We start from the raw sequence: 17832 nt of genomic DNA, 5'->3' as shown, positions 1-17832 counted from the left end.
TTCATTGGGAGCACTCTTGGGACCAACACCAGGGAGGAGCAAAGAAGCAGGACTGGGCCATGGGAGACGTTGGGCCTCGATACAGTCCTGACAGAGGCCTCAGCTTATCCCACTGGGAGCTGTGGAGCTGGAAGGATGCTGCAGTGTTGCCAAGATCAAGGCAAGGAGGCTGGAGTTTTATACCCCTGCTTGGCCCCGTTGTGGGATGCACACTGCCCAAATAAGGGAGGATGTCACCATGGACAAGGCTGAGTTGGTCAGCAGAAGGCCATTTCCCTAGAGTGACCGAGGCACTCCCACCTGGTGGGGGACGAAGGCCTCATCCTGAAGTGGGGAGAGTGCCTTTGGGAACTGGGCGTGTCTAATCTTTCATGGTATACCATGGGAATTTGGACAGCAGCCACTGCCTAATCGGGTGCCTACTTGTGTTGATTGCCCCATTCCAGCGGCGTGTTACAGCACTCCGAATCTGCCACTCTGCTCATCTGTGTTCTCGAGTGCTCTGCAGTGGGGAGACTATCTTGATTTGCCAGGATTGCTGTGACAGATACCACACAATGGGTTGGCTTCAACAATGAGAATTAATTGTCTCTGTTTTGGAGGCTAGAAGTCCAAAGTCAAGGTCTTGACAGGTCATGCTTTCTCTCCAAAGTCTGTAGAATTCTGTTGGTGGCTTGCTGCAATCCTTGAGGCTCCTTGAAAATACCTCAGCCTCCATCACCTGGGGATATCCTCGGATTCCTCCTGCAGCTTTCTCTGACTTCTGGCTTCTTCTGATTGCATCCAAATTTCTTTCATTCATCTGGATTAATTTGGCCATGTCTTAACGAATAAAAACATCTTTAAAAGGTCTTATTTACAAATGAGATCCCAGCCACAGGAATGCAGATTGCGATCTGAAAGTGTCTTTTTTGGAGGAGTTGCAGGTGGGTGGTGCTGGGCCATCTCCCAAGGTTGGACCTGTACGACTGAGATGCGGGGGCATTCAAGACGCCCCCTCCCCAACTTAGAGGCATGCTGAGGAGGGGAGGCCACTATCTGGCTTGGCGCAGGCTCAGGTGCAGAGGAGTGAGTGGAGGCTTCTGCTGTGGGCAGCTTTGCTTCCCAGCTCGCAACCTTCTTTGACCCCGAGGTGAAGCACTTCTGCTGACATGCTATTCTGACTTTAGTTGCTGTTGAATCTCAGACAGCCCCAGCCACTGCAATTCTCATCGTGTGGCATGCTGGAGCTTCTACGGGCTCCCCATACCCTCTCCCAACTCCAAGTCCAGTGAGATCATTTGGACAGCTTGAAATTGATCAAGTCTGGCCCACTGCCAAGACTCAGGAGCCTTTGCTAAATGAGTGACTCTGGCAGTTGTTCTTCGAGGAAGAAGCCTGTTTTTTTTTTCTAGGGGCAGGGACAGACTCTGTGTGTGAGCTGGAAAGGACAGGATGCCTGGGCCTCCTTGCTGGGGGCAGGCTCTCTTGTCACGTCCAGCTCTAGGGATGGGACTTGTCATAAAGATATTGGTATATTTTAAATGTATGCAGTAAAGTGATAAAGCACTTTTTTATCCCCACTCCCCCATATGAGATGCAATATAATTGTGCTTTGCATAGGATCATGACAGGATTTATAAAAATAATATGCATTTCTGGAGTACTACAAGTAGCCTAGTAATAAGGTCAGGTGCAGAGTGTTGTGGTTGTTTTTATTCAGCGCCGTGTGTGGAGAATCCTATGACCTCTGTGGCATGGAGCGCTCTACTTACGAGTCTTCTCTGCAGACGGGCAGTCTCCTCCTTCCACTCCTGCAAGGACATTGTAGGATGCTTTTCTGGTCTCCTGAAGCCCACAAACAGGTGCTTCAGCTAGCTTCAGAGAGGTCTGGGTGTTTGCTAACTGCCCTGTAGCAGGAGCTGACTCTAGGAACTCCTTACTCCACCACCATCTTGTGGTTTCCTCTTATGCTTTATTAATGTAACCTTTTTTGTGACGTATGTATCTTCAAAAAAAATACAATTTACAGAAATGGAGTGGTGGGGTGGGGAGTGGGTTATATGGGAACCTCATGTTTTTTAATGTAATGTTCTGTGTGATCTATTAACTTTAATTTTAAAAAACATGTTAAAAAACAGTAATAATAAGAAACTTAAAGTTAGTAATTATTAGATAAAATAATTGTAAACAAAATTTAATGCAGAAATGAATTACATTTTAAGACTTCTAACTGAAAATACTAATATAGCTAATTGATCCTAAAAATATTTGCACATTTAAAGGTAGTGCAAGATGATTTTGGCAAGATGATGGCAGTTGTTCCCTTTCAGAACATGAACTTAGTATAGGGATAAAAATCAATAATCAGATATAGAATGAAAATAGAAAAGGACAGGTGCAATAGAGGTATAGTGACAACAAAGCCCATATTTAAGAGTGGGAGAAATATGAAACCATGAAAATACCCAGAAGCAATATGTCATATTTTTTATCATTTTACGAAAACAACAGGATAGAAATCTCTGTGAGGTTGGGAAAGCTGTTCTGAATCATACTACTACCTATGAATTCCAGGGAAAAAATCATACAAAATGACCAATACTCGTCATATTGATTGACACAGAATTGGGAATATAGGGCAAAAACGAATAAGTGCAGTGTAACAGCACTACAAAGAAATGAAAATTCTTCCTTTGGGTGTACTTTATGGTACACTTTTCAAAAAAAGGTATAAGACATTAAGGAAATGACGCAAGATATGAAAAGACATCAGATAAGAACTAAAAAAGGAAGGGACAGAAGTGAGGAAAGAATATGAAAAACATGGAAAGTCACTTCAAATTGTAATGTAAGCTAGAAGGAACACAAGTGAATGATAATGCCTTACAAGAAATAGAATTTGAAAAGAGGAAAAAATATTCAAGAGAAATTAACAAAAATTGTGAAAGATTTGAGAAAATGTGTCAAAACTTAATGATAGGTACAGAATAGTCAATATGTGAGTCACCAGAGTGCATGAATAGAGAACTAAAGTAGAGACGTGAAACAAAATTTTTTTAAATGGAATACAAGGAATGCTTTAAGCTGCTTATTAAAAGTTCTTATTGAGCACTGAGTGAGAATGAATATAATGGTACTATGTATTCTAGTAAAATTGATCATCTTTAAAGAAAAAGAAAAATCCTCTGCGCATTTAGTAAAAAAAGCAAGTGGCTTAATAGAAAATTAGAATCTCATCAGTGTTTTTGAAAATCATGCATTATGTCAGAAGAAAATGGAGTCATTAATTTTATGCCCAACAAAATTGACTTGCAAGTGTAAAAAGCAGGAAAGTCCAGGTTATATAATTAGACCATGGGCAATATTGTTCCCATGCTCTCTTTCAGATGAGTGAACAGAGTTCAGTAAAGGAAGTGTTTAGAAAGACATTGGCCTGAGGACAGATGCTATTAAATTTGCAGTTCCTTGTTTAACCAGGACTAAATGAGGGTCCTATGAGCAGGGAGTTCCTTGGTGGAAGCCACTAGGGAGACAGACTTAGGCTAATTCAGGAAGCTCTAACTCTTTTCAGGGTGCTTATCTGTATACGTGTTTATTTTATTGATAAATATTAAGAAAAACAACTTAGAGGAGATAAATATCAGTATAGTAATATATAACATTAAAAGATAAGCCTGTTTCTAAAACTTACTCTCAATCTGTAAAACCAAAAATTCACTAAAATGGCTGATTAGAGAATGGGTATGAAGGGTTGAATACTGAGGCGTCTCCATTTCCTTGGTATCATGCTGACTTTCAGTTCGCGAACACTGGCTCCTCTGAGGCTCCAGCAAAGACCTTTGGTTAATGTGTGGTCTTTGTAGCTGTCGATACTAGGATGTGTAACACACACACAAGTTCTGGAATCTGGGAAGGCACCGAGATGAGTAGAGGGGAAGCTGTACGTGGTGACCCTGCAGGCACCTACGGCCCTCTTTGCCAAATTAAGGAGCCATTGGATGGCTGAGCAAGCTAGGGGCCTGTATGGAAAGGGTGTCTGTCCCCTGGGTAAAAGTTCTCAGGACATCCTTCACTTCCTGTGTCTACTTTTACCAGCCAGTTCTTACCTCCACTTGCATGTTCACACAAAATATTAATTGCAGCTACCCTAGTGTTCCCCTTGGTTTTGCTGAATTTCCTGAAATGCCAAAAAGAAAGCTGAAAAAAGAGTGGATTCCATATGCACTTGTTTCCCTTCCCCTCTTCTGACCTGCTCCACATTTCCTCTTCTTTCTCTTCATCTCTTTTTACTTCCCAAATTTCTTCTCTTGAACCTGAGTGGCCTGAGGAAAGTTCACAGGGAGGAGCATGGGAAGAGTTTGGGGGACAGGGCTGACCTGTCTCCCTGGAGCTGTGGGATCTGAGAGGAGCAGGGAGCCCTTGGTCCTCTGGTCCAGAGACTCTCTGATGGGAACTGGTTGATTATAGGAGACCATATCAGCTGAAATATGAGAGCCAGTGTGAAACAAGCCAAGCAGTAGCTCCTTCACACAAGTCCTCCAGAAATCCTGCCAGGCCTTGGAAAGTATTGAGGGGCTGCTCGAGAGCAGTCTCTCTCTAATGGGAACAAATCCAGGTGTTGTTCCTCATCTTGGAATTTTGGATTTGGGTGAAGAGTGGAGGCTAGAAGTCTGTTCGTGGATATGCATCCCACTGCCCCTCTCCAGGACACACAGACACACCCCTCCCCTACCCCCCACATTCACCAGCATATCACACAGACTTGCACACAGGCACTCACCAGTCCCTGTACAGAGATGCCATGCCACCTTAAGGGAGCACTGATGCTTATAAGAACTGTAGTTGTTTACCTGGAAAATCACTTTCTTTAACCATACCCCAATCCTCCTTTCTTCCAGGAAATGGAACCAGAATGACTCTTCAGAATGCTGATTTCCTATGCAGATTTTTCCTCAATAAGTGAGTGTTTTGAGAATACGTACTGTTTTTGCTTGCTCTTAGAGCCATGCTCAAAATAGAGAGATGAAAACTGAGTATTAGATCATGCTGTGTAGTGCTTGCTCATGTACTTTGTTCTCTTGGTGCTTTACAAGAACAGAAGGGAATCAGTGGTCCAGTCAAAGGCACCATCAGCAAGTGTAGAGACATCTGTGGAAGGGCGCATGCTTTGCTTGCACATACATCTCTCAAGTCCACTTTGCTTTGCAATTATAAAATTTCTAATCAGTGGACCAAAAAACGTTGCTGAGGTAAAGACTCCTACTGTGTAGTTTATAATTTGCTGCCACCTTTTGTGGATGCCCTTTTAATAGAGGGATCAGTTTGAAGATGACCCCAATTGATACTTTCCTCTCCTAGGAAATTGTATTTATCAAATGAAATGTATACAATTAGATATCCTTGTCTGAAATCAATGGAAAGAGAAAGATACAAAAAAGGTAACATTTATATCGTAGACAAAGAGTAGGGAACCCACCTCAGCATTAGATGTGGCCACCTCCTCTTCTTGGTCATTGGGGAGCTCCACTATCATTTATTCCGTGTGAGCTAGGAGGACACACAGTATGTCTGAGCACATTGGTGTTTAACCATGAATTACTCAGGGCATATTCTGGCCTTGGACAAGAGGGGAGAGTGTATGGAGTTTGTGGATTAAAAAGTACAGTATGAGCTGCTGCTGGGCCATCCTTCTTACTGTCAGAAGAAGAGCAAAGACAGTAGGAGGAAAGACATGTGAATCAGAGAGCTTGGCTTTGTAGTTAATGGCAACCTAAAGTAACCTGTAATAATCAGTGTATAAATGGCACTGAAATTCAGTGACAGCGCCCAATGGTGCCTCCTGTTTGTTCTGTATCTCACCTAAATTTCCAAAATTGCCAGTGTCTTGTCATCTTCCAGATCATTTTGGTCTCCATGGATCCACATATGATGACCCTGCATTTAACATGTGTTCTGTAGGAATTTCCCTAATGAATAATGGCTTTGAATGTCTTTTCATGTGCTTATTGGTAATTGGTATGTCCTCTGGAGAATTATGTATTCAAGTCCTTTACTCAATTTAATTGGGTTGTTTTCCTTTTTGGAGTTGAGTTATAGGTGTTCTTTTTTTTTAAAGATTTATTAATTATTTATTTCTCTCCCCTTCCACCCCCATCCCTCCAGTCGTCTGCTCTCTGTGTCCATTCGCTGCGTGTTCTTCTGTGACTGCTTCTATCCTTATCAGCGGCACCGGGAATCCGTTTCTTATTGTTGCATCATCTTGCTGTGTCAGTTCTCTGTATGTGCAGTGCCATTCTTGGGAAGGCTGCACTTTCTTTCACGCTGGGCGGCTCTCCTTACAGGGCGCACTCCTTGCGCATGGGCCTCCCCTACGTGAGGAACACCTCTGCGTGGAGGGCACTCCTTGTGCTCATCAGCACTGCGCATGTGCCAGCTCCACATGGATCAAGGAGGCCAGGGGTTTGAACTGCGGTCCTCCCGTGTGGTAGGCGGATGCCCTGTCCATTAGGCCAAGTCCACTTCCCATAGGTGTTCTTCATACATACTGGCTATTTAAATCTTTATTTGAAATCTGATTTGCAATTATTACCGTAGGTTCTTTTCACTATATTGACAATGTCCTTCGATTCACAAAACTTTTGAGTTTTGATGATGTTCCCTTCTCTTTTTTGTTGTTGCACATGCAATTCTGTACCTCACTCTGTCCACCTGGGGAGTAGGATAGTAAATCAACAATGACATGTCTATGAATCAGTTAATATGTAAAGTGTGTACTGTAAATGCTTGTGAAGGTTAATTAGAGGTACAATGTTTTGCCTTAGATCTCACAACTTACTAAGACTTGGAGCTGGATGCATACCTGGGAGTGGAAACTCCAGGGTCACTGCCCTATCCATGAAATACAGCTGCTTTGCCAATAAACAACCAGTTTATTTTAATCCTTCCTTAAATTCAAGTGTCTCTTAGAAATGGCATGATGGAGGGTTGTGAGAGCCAATGCCCATATGGGAAAAATTTATGACAAGGTGGAAGGGTGTAGTTGTGCAGTGGATGGGCATGAGTGTGGTGCAGTGATGCTATTGAGATGGGTGGTGCTGGACTGTGAGGGTGTAGAGTGGGGGGGTTGCACTGTCCATGGAAGTGGGGGGAGGGTTGAGGGAGGTAGCAGATGAACTCCGGGGTTTAGTTGTGCAGTGAATGGGCATGACAGTGGTGCAGTGATGCTATTGGGTTGGGTGGTGCTGGTTTGTGGGGGGTTAGGGAGGGGAGGGCCTATTGGACCATCCATGGAACAGGGGGGAAGTTTGAGGGAGGGAGCAGGTGAACACTGGGGATTTGTGGGAATGTGGTTGAAACTACAATATCGGGAATGTTATTTTGGCAGATATGGCAGGGGAGGGTTACTGGCTTAGGGTGTTGGATGTGGAGAGCATGCAGGACAGGGCGCCCCTGAGGCAAACTTCTAGGGAGTGTGTGAGTGTTCATCTTGTCATAGTCTGTTGTATGAGATGGTGCAGACCCACATAATGAGTGGGAAGGTGTTGGACTCCCATCCTGGGGAGTCCTGTTATGTTCTCAGATAGAGTAGCAAGAGTCTCCTGAGAACGTAGGCAGTGCTTAATAGGGGAGGACAGGCCAGTATGTTAAGCCATCAATGTTGTTGTAGGTAACTATGAATCTTTCTCTTCAAGGAGTGATACTTGGTTGTTGGCCTAGGTCCTGACGGTGGGGGAGGGAGGCATAAAATAGATGGGACATGGGGCATTTTTGGGTGATGGAATTGTTCTACATGTTCTTGAAATGATGGATACAAGCCATGTGATATTTCGTCAAAATTTATAAAAGTGTATGGTTCAAATTGTAAAGCATAATGTATATCATTGACCATGGTTAGTAGCAGTGCTTCAGTGTTTGTACATCAATTGTAACAAATGTACCATCCACAAATAACATGTTATTAATAGGGGAAACAGGAGAAGGGGGAGGATATTGGGTATATTGGAATACTCTATATTCTCTACATGACTTTTCTATAACTTAAAGCTTCTCTGAAGATATGATGAAAAAAATAAGACACTGGGGGAATAAATGGAAGAAAATGTCACTGTACATATAAGACGAGATCTTATAGTGATGAAAGACATAAAGGAAAATTGTTTAAAATTTTTCATCTGTTATTTCAGTCTTTAAAAATTTTTGTTTTATTTATATCTATCAGTATTTCATTTTCCTATTATATTTGGTTATTTTGTTGGCTTCATTTTTAAGAAAATTTTGGATTCAAGAAGGGTTCCAGCTGTGGCAGTGGAGAATCATTGGTGTGGGGTGTCTATGATGGGGGATTCGTGGGAAGAGGTTCATCTACGATATATCTATAAGGCATTTATGCATGTGGTCAAATGTTCTTGGGGGATTGTCACAGTGGGTGGCGATTCACACAGTAACCAAAAAAATATCAAATTCTTAGTTCTTCCACATTCCCTAATAAGACAGCAAAAATCCCCTGATTTACAGGGGCAGCCACTAGTGGAGGAGGATGGACCATTGATGGGCCCTTGATTTTGATAACTGCACTTACGAACCTTTACTTTTGAAATTTAAACTTATCTTAGTATAATACACTGCCTAAGAGATTCATCCTGAGAGCCTGCTTGTTGCTCAAGTGTGTCTTCTCTCTAAGACAAACTCAGCATATAATTCCAGTACCTTCCTTTGGCATGGGACATGATTCTTGGGGATGAGGCTCCCTTGCACTGAGGGATTGTTACCAAGCACAAGTAGCAATTCAAGTAGAAAAAGATATTGGCCCAAAGGGGGAAAGGGTAAAGACAAATGAGTTTATATGATTAAGAGACTTCAGAACGAGCTGGGAGGTCATTCTAGAGGTTATGCTTATGCACATCTCAGCAGGATCTCATGGACTGTCACAGTAAATATTGCCTCAAAGGGCTGGACTCCTGACGGCTGTAGAGACATCCAGACATTATAGGCTGGGTAGACTTCTCAGAAGTTTGGCTTCTGCCAGTGGGTCCTAGTTTGGAATTTATGCTCCCCGGTGTGACAGAGTTGGACTAAGTTGTGGATTCCCTACACCTGGCTGTTCTGCTAATTCTGTTTGAACCTAAAATTAGTAATAGAGTTGATAGGTTTATGTCCAAGAGACTTATACTTTTGGGTTTTCTATGTCTCAGTTGGGCTCTGAAACTCGAGTTGCAATTCCTACCCTCTGGTTCACTGGACTCACCAGGGACAACTGTCAAGGGGATGGTAATGGGCAACAAACACTCCAAGAAACCAGAGAGAGTCTACAACTACAAGAAGATAGTCCCATCCATCTGCCTCCTGGGATCTAAGCCCCCTCTCAATTAGAGACAGAGTGGGCATCACCATCCCAGAATCCTCACAATTGGGAAATGAATGGTGAAGTACAGTAGACTTATTGTTATTGTTCCATAGATTTATTGATTCTACAAATGGAAGATTTTTACTATTGATTTGCAGGCAGTGGCCACCAGAGGTTCTGAGAAGAGGGAGAGGAAAAAATAGGTATTATATGGGGGCATTTTCAGGATATTGGAATTGTGCCCAATGATGTTGCAATGTCAGATACAGGCCATTATATATCTTGTCATAACTTACAAAATTGCATGAGAGAGAATTACCCACTCTTCATGGTGATACTCTGATATGTGTTCCATCAATTGTAGCAAATGTACCACACTAATGAGGGATGTTGTTAATGTCAGAAAAAAGAGAAGGATAGGAGTGAGGCATATGGAAATTGGGAGAGGGAAAGATTTTCCTGAGCCCTTTAACCTTTACAGCCCCAGGGCCTTTTCTTTGCCAGAGCTCTGAGGGAGGGCTGGATATGGCAGATTAAAGTGTCATCTATGCTGTGGAATTAAGAATCAGTTTGTCCTGTAGTTTTCCAATTAAATGCCTTAAAATACAAGTGGTTATAATAATCCTATTACCAAATTTCAGTAAGTAAAGGTAAACACCTTGAAAGCTATGGAAAGGACATTTCTAAAGTGTAATTAAAATAAATTACACAATTGTAATATATTACAAAACCTAGTATTCGGTATGCTTTTAAGGTTATTCACAGTTTTAGAATTTTATTAAAGAAGAGAGCTTTTAAATCTCCTGTAAAGGAAGGAAAAAGACTATTCCTGGAATAAAATATAATGGTTTCAATTTTAGTTAGCTTAGGTATAATCTCCCTATATTTATACAATACCTATTTAATTAATATTATATTTATTAAATGTTTAAGATGATGAAAATTCTAAATTCATGTTTAATGGAATTATGTTAAAAAAGAAAATGTAGATCTACCATCTCTTCAATGAATCAAATAAACTTCATTCGTTGCTAATTGTAATTTTTTAAAAAGGTTTGTTTTATTTATTCCCCCCACCTTGTTGTTTTTGCACTTGTATATGCTTCCCATGGCTGTTTTTTCCTTTATAATATATTGGGAACCAATCCAGGGATCTCTGGTGTGGGAGAGAGATGTTCAATCGCAAGAGCCACCTCATCTCTCTGTGTGCTGCATCTCTCACTGTCTCTTCTCTGAGTCTCTCTTTGTTGTGTTGTCTTACTGCACCAGCTGTCTCCAGCATGGGCTGTCAGCTCTCTGCTGTGTGGGCCATCAGATCTCTGTGTCACAGGCCATCAGCTCTCCACAGTGCTCAAGGCCAGTTTGCCTTCCCCAGCAGGCTCTGGGAATCGAAGCTTGGGAATCCTATATGATAGATCACATATGCTTCCCTAATTGTAATTTAATATGCTTATTTCAGTGTAAAGTATCCATTCAATGTGGTTATGGTTCATTATAAGGAGTTTGTAAAAGCATCTTCTAAACTGAAGTATTTAAATGGCTAATTCCAGGAAGCCATTGTTAATTAGAATTGTAAATTGATATGAAGAATGAAAAGTAACTTCATAGCAGGGAAACCTATCAGAGGCCACCTCAATCAGCATATTAAAGTGGTGGTAAGGAAAGATAATCTTGATTGCATTGGAAACCTTCAGTTTTCATAAAATAATGTAGAAAGTAGTTTCTCCTGTGCTGCTAGAGTAAAATACTGGTTAATTTACATAATCATGGCAAAAGTAATATCATTTAATATGTTCTTTGTTGCAGTGGAAGTATTTAGAAAGTATATAAAGATTGACAATGCTGAAGTCTCTTTTTTAAACTCTCTTGTGCATCTAAACCTGGCTGAAATACCCTGCATGTTGCCTCTCCATTTGAGTTATTGACTAAGTTGGTCACTGACCACCACATAATAAAGGCATCTACCACATCTCTGGTTATGCTCCTGAAGTGGCTGCAGAGTATGTTGTAGTTTCAGACTCATGCAGCAGCAGCGAGGGCTCGATATGTCCAGTTATACAATGGCTATTGCTTCTAGACTGTCCTGTTTCATAGTGCTGAAGGGCACTATGCACCAGGCAGGTGAAACACTGGAGCCTTAATTCCTAGTCACTCTCTAGGATCAGCTGTGCTTCAGCATGCTGGCTGTGTGAAGGACATACCAAATGGAGCAACAATTACCAGAGTACTGTGAGTAGAACTTAAGCACAGTTGGCATCATGGCCTGCTGCCGTGGAGAGATAACATGTATGGTATTGCACACTTGGAGCTTAGATTTGTTAATTTACCTCAAAGAGAAATTTATGTATTGATTAGTGCATTGATTAGTGTTAAGTACTGTACCTACATACCTGATGAATATGAAAACATCCCTTCTATTCTAGATCATAAGAACATGTTAAAAGTCTTGGTAAACTTAATTCATTTCATAAGTAGTTAAGGAATGTGGGTATTAGAGAAAGGAATGGCTCTCCTAAGTATTGTCTTTATTTTGTTTGCCATATCCTTGTCTTCTTGTTTGCTATACTGTCTTCACTGGTTTATGTCTAGGGCAGTGCCTCTCTTCATACCTCTCCTGGCTGTCCTAAGCATAACTACTGCTGGGGCAACAGTTTATACCCAAACCCAGCAGGTCTACCACTGTGTCTCCCTAGAGTTAACCAACAGCATAAAAGAAGTCAAGGAAGAATGCTGTTGCTTCCCATCAACTCTGAGATGACGCAGCCTCTGAAGGCACCAGGTCTTTCTCACTCTTGTGGTCCAGTATGTCATGACTGTCCCCCTTTTTCTGTCTGTTTGCCACCATTTTCTTTATCCTTTTAGTGGGACCACGGGCCTTCAAAATTCTCATTAACTTTATTTCTTACAGAATCAATGCCTTATTAGTCATGTGGGGATTTCATCCGGTTCCAACCAGGGTGTTTTGCCCAATTTCCCTCAAACACAATAGAACAGCCAGAGAGGTTCATGCCTTGTCAGGCAGGGACTACTGCCCTAACCAGCAGGAAGTAACTACAGAAGAATGACCTTTGCCTCTCAGCACCCCCTTAAGAATTACGGCATGAACTCTCTGAGGAGGGAGTCAAGGCAGTTTAGTACAGGGAAATGAGGAGAAGATGAGCCACAACATGGTGAACAGACTGTGTGGTCATGAGACCCCCCTGAATCCTAGATGATGACCTTGAGGTTCCAGTTGGGACTCTTTCTTGGGCTGAGGGGAGGTCCTGCATATTCCAAACAATACTTTGGTCCCCACCATTGTGGGATAACCTGTAATATCTTGGGCCCTTCCCATTAGCATTAGTAAGGGGAGGAATAATTAATAGCTTCAAACGTGACCACACAAACCAGAACTCACTTTCTCTGACTAGAGGAGCCTACATCAAATTTTGGTGCTTATTTCCATCCTCTCCATTTCTTAGCAAGTTCTGTTCTGCTCCAGTTTTCTCAGTAAAATCTTTTTTCTGGCCTAACTAAAAAGGAAAGAAAAAAAAGAATAAAGAGAGATAGCCCAACAGGTGTTATGGATGGCAGCTGTGAACAGGGTTCAGTGACTTCCACAAGTGACAGTCCACTCAGCGAGCAGCAGAATGTCCCCATGGTACAGGAAGACTGGTTATGCATTTCTGAAATCCCAGAAGGTTACCCCGTTAGTAGGAGGTCAACATGTTCATGGCTTCAATCCACACAATTCTTACTAATGTACATGCTTTCAAGATATGCTCAGTAACAGTATTGTGGCTGGCATGATTTTTATGTGTTCATGAAAAAAATGAAAATATCAGTAAGTAAAAGTTTATCTTTTCTTTATTGCTAGAGTTTATTTCTAAAGTAAAGCATTGAAATACTGTATGGGCAAAATTACTGATGAGTCATTGGAACATGTGACGTATATAAGTTACTTTGGCAGATCTTCTATAAACCTCATACTCAGAACGCCAATTGTTGGTAAATTGTAGGTCCAATGACAATGACTCTGAACCTTTGTGTTTGGGAATCTAAAGCGATAGAAATAAAACTGGTATTCTACTATAGAACTATTGTGACTGTTTCAATGGCAGAAATTGTATTATTGATGTGGATACAGTGGCCACTGGAGTTGCTGAGGGCAGGGAGAGGAAAGAAGAGATGTGATATGGAGGCATTTTCAGGACTTGGAATTGTCTTGAATGATATTGCAGGGACAGATGCAGGGCATTATATACCCTGCCATAACCCACCGAATGGACTGGGACAGAGTGCAAACTACAATATAAACTATAATCACTGCAGTGTAGCAGTGCTCCAAAATGTATTCATTAAATGCAATCAATGTGCCACACTGATGAAAGAGGTTGTTGGTGTGGGAAGGGTGGGGGTGGGGTGGGGAGTGGGGATATGGGAACCTCTTTTATTTTTTCATGTAACATTTTGTGTGACCTGTGTATCTTAAAAAAAAAAAGACAATAAAAAAACACCTAAAAATAAATGCCACCATTAAAACCAAATTCTTAAAAATGAAATAAAAATAAAATAACTCTGAAATCAAATGCCTCATATGAATGATATAAGTCAATGAAAAGGCAGCACTAAAATACAATTAGAAACTAAAATTTAATAATCATAAGAATAAATTGGGAAACGGACTTGGCCCAGTGGTTAGGGCGTCCGTCTACCACATGGGAGGTCCGCGGTTCAAACCCCGGGCCTCTTTGACCCGTGTGGAGCTGGCCCATGTGCAGGGCTGATGCGCACAAGGCGTGCTGTACCACGCAGGGGTGTCCACACGTAGGGGAGCTCCACACGCAAATAGTGCACCCGTAAGGACAGCTGCCCAGCGTGAAAGAAAGTGCAGCCTGCCCAGGAATGGCACCGCCCACACTTTCCGTGCCGCTGACAACAGAAGTGGACAAAGAAACAAGACGCAGCAAATAGACACAGAGAACAGACGACAGGGGGAGAGGGGGGAATTAAATAAATAAATAAATCTTTTTTTAAAAAAAAGAATAAATTACTCAAAACCTTAAATTTAGAAATGAAATTCATTTGAAGGCATGGAATTGAAAACACCTTTAAAGATAATTGATTCTGAAAATATATACACATTTAAAGATAATGTCTAGACAAGACGGTAGTTGTTCCCTTCCAAAATAAGAGTTTCAGTAAGGGGAAATTATTAATAATCAGGCGGAGAAACAAAGCGGAGAAGCACTTGTGCAGTGGAGATAATGAGTATGAAGGCCCATACTTAAGAGTGGATGAAATTCAGAAGCAGGCAATATAGAAGCAAGCTGCCATAGTTTTTAGTATCCATCTGCCCAGTGGGATGTAAGCCCCCTCTCAATTAGAAACAGAAGGCGTCAGCATCCCAGAATCCTGAATATTGGAGAATGAACAATGGACTAAATTTGAAAACTTATTACTTTTCTGTTAATATTATAAACTTACTTTTATTCTAGCAATGGAAGAACTTTTATCAATGATATAAAGGCAGTTGTCACAGGAGGATTCGAGGGGAGGAAGAGGGAACAACAGGAGTAATACAGGGGTATTTTGGTTACATTGGAATTGTCCTGCATGACCTTACAATGACATATACAGGCCATTATACATTTTGTCACAACCTGTAAAATTATATGGGTCAGAGTGTAAACTAAATGTAAACTGTAGTCCACGGTTCAATATGTGTTCATCAATTGTATAAATGTACCACACTAATGAAAGATACTGTTCAGATGGGAAAGTGTGTGAGGGGGTGGGGCATATGGGAATCACCTGTATTTTCTGTGTAACATTTCTGTAATCTAAACTGCTTTAAAAAGTTTTTTTTTTTTTTTAAATGCATCAAGCTGTCATAGGTTTAGCATTGCAGTAAAATAACAGGAGAGAGAGACAGGTTGGTGATGTTTGGAAAGCTACCCCGAATCATATTAAGGTCTACAATTTCAAGAAAAAAATTTATGTATAATGAATAGTACCAAAAATATTCATGCCTATTCCCATACAAAAGTAATATATAGTGAAAAGTAATGAGTAACACCACTGGAAATAAATGAAAGCTCTTGATCTTGATACATTTTATATATTGGAATGTACTTTTTCAAAAATAATGTAAATGAAATTAGATATTGCTATAATAAACCAGATAAGTAACCATCAAATTCTGCTTGATCTTACAGTGATGATGGATATAGGCCACATTAAATTTTATCAAATTTTATGAAAGAACGCAGTCCAAAATGTAAATCATAATGTGAATCATTGACAATGGTGGTAGCTGCGTTTCAGTATTTCTGCATCAGTTGTAATGAGTGTACTATCCACACAGAACATGTTATTGATAGGGGAAAGGGGAAAAGGGGGAGGATGTTGGGTATATGGGAATCCCCTCTGTTCTTTGTGACTCTGCTGTGACCTAAAATTCCTTTCAAGAAAAAATAACGAAAAAAAAAATAGTAAGACAATGAGAGAATAAATGGAAGAAAATGCCACTGTGCATACAGGACAACAGTCTTACAGTGATGAAAGGCAAAATGCCAAACAGTGTTATCAAGTATTTTTTCATTTTTTAATATCTCAATTTTTAAAAAATATTTTTTTACTTAATTTTTTCTTTATTAAACTTACGTTTAAAAGTACCATTGGCTTCATTTTTAAAGAGGTTTTAGTTCACAGAAGGGTTACAACTCTGGCAGGGGAGGATTATTGCTGGGGGATGTCAGTGAGGGGAGGCACATGAGAGGAAGTTTACGTGGGTATACATAGGAGGCATATAAATATGTTCAAATGTCATGGTACCTGGCAATTCACACAATAACCAAAAGGATATCAAATTCCCAACTGGAGAGCTCTGCTATATTCTCTAATGGAACAACAAGAATACCCCAAGTACAGGGACAGTGACTTTTGAAGGAGGATATCCAGTCCATTGAAGGACCCTTAATATTGATGACTATGCTTATGAGTCTTTGCTCTTGAAATGGAAACTTAACCTAGTGATGTAGGGTGCCTAAGAGTAACCTACTGGGAGCCTCCTGGTTTCTCAAGTGTGGCCTCTCTTTAAGCTTAACTCAGCATATAAAAGCAATAAGTGCCCCCAGTGTGGGACATGACACCCAGGCATGAGGCTCCCTGGCATCAAGGGATTGCTACCAAGTACCACAAAGCAGTGGATCTGGAAAAGAAAAAAAAAAGACCTTGAGTAAAAGGGGGTAAAGCTAAAGACAAATAAGTTTATATGGCTAAGAAACTTCAAAGTGAGTCAGGAGGTTATCCCAGAGGGTGCACTTATGCCCTGGATCTCATTGACAGTCAAAGTAGATCCTATGCCAAATAGCAAAGCTCCTCTGGGATATGGAGACATCCAGACAGGGAGGATATTTCAGGAATTTGGCCCCTTGCCAGTGGGCCCCATTCTGGTATTTATACTCACCAGTGTTACAGAGTCAGGCTCAGCAGTGATTTCCCTATTCATGACTCTTCTGCCCTCCTATTTCAGTATATAATCAATACTAGACTTGGTAGATGTCCATTCAAGAGTCTTAAATCTTTGGGCTATCCATGTGCCAGCTGAACCCTGAATCTCTGTTGCAACACCTATTCTCCGGTTCAGTGGACTCCCCCAGGACAACCAACACAGAGGAGATGATGGACAAACAACATACCAAGGAATCAAGGGTGACTAACACTTGGAAGCAGGAGATCCCCATCCCTTGCATTTATGGTATCAAAGCCCCCCTCAATTAATGGTGGAGTGGGCATCACCATCCCAGAGTCCTCAGAATTGGGAAATGAGCTATGGACGAAAGTAAACTTATATTATTTTACTATAGATTTATTGTGATTCTAGCAATGAAAGAAATACCATTGTTGTGGAGGCAGTGACCCATGGATGTTCCGGGTTAGGTAGAGAGGAAAACAGGTGTATTTGGGGGTGTTTTGGGGACTTGGGAATCATCCTGAATGACATTAGAATGATAGATACAATGACATTATATAAATGGCCTAGCTAGGGAGTCAAATGGGAGAGAGTGTAAACCAAGCAATGTAAACTATAATCTATGCTTAATGGCAGTTGCCTAAAATATGTATATCAGTTGCAATGAATGTACCACACTGATGAAAGATGAGGCTAATATGGGAAAAAGTGGGAGGTGTGGAGAGCAGGGCAAATGGGAATCCTGTATATATTCTCTATCATTTATGTATTCGAAGTATCGCTTAAAAATTTTTAAAAAGTGGAATCAAAATAAACCTTAAAAATGAGTGAGAAGGTTAAAGAGGGACAGAGTTCAGGAAGAAATATATTTTTAAAAAGAATAAAATCACATAATAAATGGAATGTAAACTAAAAGAAACACAATGACAAGGTGATGGTTTCAGGAAACAAAAGATGATCAAGAGCATACTATCGTCCATCCAGTCTCTGGCTCTCTGAGACAGCTTGATTTGCTTAATTCATATCATTAGGTGATGTAGTATTTGTCCTT

The 17832-nt window shown here is 40.9% G+C and overlaps 1 long non-coding RNA gene across 1 annotated transcript in view; it reads left to right on the top strand.

Moving 5' to 3' along the window:
- Nucleotides 1-17832, top strand: part of LOC131274613 (uncharacterized) — a 164706-nt gene that overhangs the window by 93906 nt on the left and 52968 nt on the right. Inside the window, exon 2 of the long non-coding RNA XR_009181897.1 lies at nt 4881-4941. This is a non-coding gene — a long non-coding RNA (uncharacterized lncRNA). The remainder of the gene's footprint in view (nt 1-4880; nt 4942-17832) is intronic.

This window comes from Dasypus novemcinctus, chromosome 19, assembly GCF_030445035.2.
Source record: "Dasypus novemcinctus isolate mDasNov1 chromosome 19, mDasNov1.1.hap2, whole genome shotgun sequence".
Classification (NCBI taxonomy): domain Eukaryota; kingdom Metazoa; phylum Chordata; class Mammalia; order Cingulata; family Dasypodidae; genus Dasypus; species Dasypus novemcinctus.
The sequence above is the reverse complement of the archived record's forward strand: the minus strand, read 5'-3'. Positions and strand labels throughout refer to the sequence as shown.